Raw genomic sequence first — 4,611 nt, forward strand, 5'->3', positions numbered from 1 at the left:
GTGGCAATTTCCTGCGGTTGTTTGTAATGATGGCAGAGGGAGCGGTGGGGAATGAGCACTTTGACGAGCAGGAGGAAGTGTTGCCACTGACCCGAGTCAGAGAACAGAGGACAGGGATTAAAGGAATCTAATGAAAAGCAGCACTTCTGCTTAGAACGTTCAATAACAACTGCAGAAACCCGATGTGTCGAGCAGTGTATCTGGAAAGAGAAACAGAGATAATGTTTTAAATATGGAACATTTCTGATGAAGAACTCGAGTTTCCCAAGTCTAATCAAATTACCGGCTCGGTTTGCAAAATAGGTTTTCTGAACTTTGAGCCAAAATTACTCCAGCAGGAAAGCATTCATAACCTAGTCAGCAGGATTCGAACCTACGTGGGGAAACCCGAATGGATTTATAATTCATTGCCTTAACCACTCGGCCATGACTACAGACAGTGCTGCCGCGTTGAGCATTGACCAAATCAGCCGTGATCTCATTGAAAGTTCTCGCTGACTTGATGAGCTAAATGCTTCCATCTCCTTTCATACCTTTGCTGTCATTTGTAAGGTGCGAGACACCAATGTAAAAGAAGAAAAGCACAAAGGTAGGAAAAGATATTTGCAGCCAAACTGAGTCAAAATTATTTATTGAAAGGAAAATCACACTTGGCAATTTGCCATATCTCTTTGCGAACATGACCAGCAGAGGTAAGCAAGGGAGCTATTGATCTGAGTATTCTTGGACCTGAAGCAAACAAAGGTTCGTGACATATTCATTTCTTTTTCTGGCGAACGAAATGTTCTTTCCTGATGGTTACAACGAAAGAGATGGTTCCCAATAAAAGACAAAGATTAAGTCGCATCTAGATATATTTAAATGTGACACGATTCATTTTCAGTTCCTAATTACCCCAGAGATGGAGGGGGTGAGTTACTTTTCTTCACTCTTCAACTCCTCAGCACGGAGGTACCGACATGAAACCGCTAGAGATGGAGTTCTTGAATTGGGATCAGCGACACTGAAGGAACTAGGTAAAAGTGAGGACTGCAGATGCTGGAAACCAGATTTTAGATCAGAGTGATGCTGGAAAAGCACAGCAGGTCAGGCAGCATCCGAAGAGCAGGCAAGTCGACCTTTCTATTGCCAGTCCTGCTGTGTTCCGCAAACAATTTTCGTTTTTGGTTAAGATTTCCAGAAACTGCAGCTATTTGTTTTATGTTAACTTTCATAATGTGTTGGACAAAACCAATGACCTGCCAGCATCGGAAAATCGGCAGAAGTATTGGTACACCGATATGTTTGCTGAACAATACAACCATTCCATGAGCGGGAATACGATCCGGGCCACGGTGCTGAGAGTACCGAATCCTCACAAGTAAATAACAAGACAAGGCGATAGATACTATAGTATTTGGTGTAATTAAAACACCCTTTCTGAACATTTTCGTTGCAGATTATTTTCAACTTGTCTTCGAAAATTTACAAAGTGGGAAAAAGGCCATTCCGCCCATTGTGCATTGCGGCTAATCAGAGAGCCATCTATTCTAGTCGCAGTTTCCAACTTTGGCCCAAAGTCTCGTGTGTTCTCATGTTTCCAGGGCAAATGTCAATGAGGTTATCCTATGCTCTTAAAAGGCACAATAACGGGGCAGAAGTATGACACTCCCACAACGAATTGTCACTCTTTTGAGGAACTCATGCTCATTTTCACCCACAGAGGGAGACACACAGTAAGATATCCCCAAACTGACGGAGGTCTCCGTTGTGGAGAGTTGGAATTTGAAATCCACAATAGGACAAGTGCAAGTTTTAAATGCGGAAGCACAGAGGCGACGTCCCGCCAGGACTTCACAGGAGAGCGTCAACGGAGACCACGGTTAAAGCGAAACAAGGCAGACGCGTTATCCATTGCGCCACTGGCCCAAGAGACAAGCACCGCGTTGGCAGAATGTCGATATGTAATGCCATGGACTTTCACGGAATCAGAATTAAAAAGGTGAACAAGCAGCGAAGATAATCACCAACATTGCTTCACTTCGAAGTTTCCAATTTGTGAAGCAGTGCCTTTCACTGGCAAAGGAGAAACATTTGTCCTCAGCTGCCTGCTTCAGGGTCGCCTCCTTCTCTGCTGGAAGTTTCCATCGTTATATTCACAGTCACGACACGATTTCATGATCCACTCCAGTGAAAAAGTGTCATGGTGTCGTCCAAACAAGACCCTGCAGATACTCAGCGAGAGACCTCCGGTCATTTCGAGCTCTGGATGTGGAATTAGACGAGATGCCTGACACCTTTTATTGGCGCCATCCACTTCACTGCAAATTAGCGGCTCAAAACGAGCCGTTGTTAGCATCAGCTTGATTTGTACCTTCCTGCAGTGCATTTGCTAAACAACATCAGATAGATCCAATCCGCCCCACCTGACTTATCTATTTTCACACTCTGCAGTATTTCTAATATCTCTTTCTTGTGAACCTCAATCTCTTCTAGTCTAGACGCAAGTATCTCTGTACCTTCCTCGGCAACATTTTCATTTTCTATAGCGAACACTGTCGAAAAATATTTATTTGCTTCCCCTATCTCCTCTGACTCCACACACAACTTCGCACTATTATCCTTCATTGTCCCAAATTTAACTCTCGTCATTCTTTTATTCCTGACTTACCTATGGAAAGCCTTAGGGTTAACCCTGAACTTATCTTCCAACAACTTCTCATGTCTCCCCCTGGCTCTTCTCAGCTCTCTTTTTAGGTCTTTCCTGATGTCGTTGGAACCCTCGAGCGCTCTAACTGAGTTTTCACATTTTGTCCTAACATAAGATGAGTTCCGGAGTCCTGAGGTCATGATGCAGTTGTATAAGACTCTGGTACGGCCGCATCTGGAATATTGTGTGCAGTTTTGGTCGCCATACTATAGGAAGGATGTGGAGGCATTGGGACGGGTGCAGAGGAGGTTTACCAGGATGTTGCCTGGTATGGAAGGAAAATCGTATGAGGAAAGACTGAGGCACTTGGGGCTGTTTTCACTAGAGAAAAGAAGGTTTAGGGGTGACTTGATTGAGGTGTACAAGATGATTAGGGGGTTAGATAGGGTCGAGAGTATGAACCTTTTCCCGCGTATTGAGTTGGGTATTACAAGGGGGCATAGCTTTAAATTAAGGGGGGGGGGGTAGATATAGGACTGATGTTCGGGGTAGGTTCTTCACTCAGCGAGTCGTTCGTTCATGGAATGCCCTGCCAGTAACAGTGGTGGACTCTCCCTCTTTATGGGCATTTAAGAGGGCATTGGATAGGTATATGGAGGATAGTGGGTTAGTGTCGTTTAGGTGGGCTTGGATCGGCGCAACATCGAGGGCCCAAGGGCCTGTACTGCGCTGTATTCTTCTATGTTCTATGTTCTATTTATAAAGCTGGAGCCTAAATTATATGGTTTGCTTCCTCAACATTTTTCCAACTGCCAACTGACAATATTTTCACAGTATCTCTTCACAATCCTCTGGTTTGCACCATGTCCAGGGATGAGAAGTCCCGTTTGGTGGAGAGATTCCCGAGGCTGGTGAGTTTCACTTTGGAACAAAGATGGTTAAGTGGCAATTTCCTGCGATTGTTTGTCATGATGGGAGAGGGAGCGGTGTGGAATGTGCACTTTGACGAGCAGGAGGAAGTGTTGCTCTGACCCGAGTCAGAGAACAGAGGTCAGGGATTAAAGGAATCTAATGAAAAGCAGCACTTCTGCTTAGGACGTTCAATAGCAACTGCAGAAACCCGATGTGTCGAGCAGTGTATCTGGAAAGAGAAACAGAGATAATGTTTTAAATATGGAACATTTCTGATGAAGAACTCGAGTTTCCCAAGTCTAATCAAATTACCGGCCTCGTTTGCAAAATAGTTTTTTGAACTTTGAGCGAAAATTGTTCCAGCAGTAAAGCATTCATAACGTAGTCAGCAGGATTCGGACCTACGTGGTGAAACGCCAAGGGATTCCGAATCCATCGCCTTAACCACTCGGCTATGACTACAGACCGCAGACTTAGCTTGACCATTGATCAATTTAGCTGTGATCTCATTGAAAGCTGTCGCTGACTTGATGAGCGAAATGCTTCCATCTCTTTTCATACCTTTGCTGTCATTTGTAAGGTGCGAGATAAAATTGTAAAAGAACAAAAACACAAAGTTAGGAAAAGATATTTTCAGCCAAACTGAGTCAGAATTATTTCTTGAAAGGAAAATCACACTTGGCAATTTGCTAGATCTCTTTGCGAACATGACCAGCAGAGGTAAGCAAGAGAGCTATTGATCTGAGTATTCTTGGACCTGAAGCAAACAAAGGTTCGTGACATATTCATTTCTTTTTCTGGCGAACGAAATGTTCTATCCTGATGGTTACAGTGAAAGAGATGGTTCCCAATAAAAGACAGAGATTAATCAGAGATCCATCTATTCTAGTCACAGTTTCCAACTTTGGCCTAAAGTTTGTTCATGGTGTCATGCAGAAATTCAACGAGTTCCCACAGACATTTTTTGTGTTTGCAGAATGATTTGCCACATTTAAGTTAAATTCAATGGCTTCCGAATGGGTATATAGACGGGAAGGATTCGGAGAGATAAGGAACACATTTTGGCAAAT

General features: G+C 43.7%; 2 non-coding genes across 2 annotated transcripts; both read right to left on the minus strand.

Moving 5' to 3' along the window:
- Positions 1-352: 352 nt before the first annotated feature.
- Positions 353-434, minus strand: trnay-aua. The gene has a single exon. It is a non-coding gene; the product is annotated as a tRNA-Tyr (tRNA).
- A 3,487-nt stretch (positions 435-3,921) lies between these two features.
- On the minus strand, positions 3,922-4,003 carry trnap-cgg. The gene has a single exon. It is a non-coding gene; the product is annotated as a tRNA-Pro (tRNA).
- Positions 4,004-4,611: the final 608 nt, after the last annotated feature.

The sequence above is a fragment of the Chiloscyllium plagiosum genome, unplaced genomic scaffold, assembly GCF_004010195.1.
Source record: "Chiloscyllium plagiosum isolate BGI_BamShark_2017 unplaced genomic scaffold, ASM401019v2 scaf_88155, whole genome shotgun sequence".
NCBI lineage: Eukaryota > Metazoa > Chordata > Chondrichthyes > Orectolobiformes > Hemiscylliidae > Chiloscyllium > Chiloscyllium plagiosum.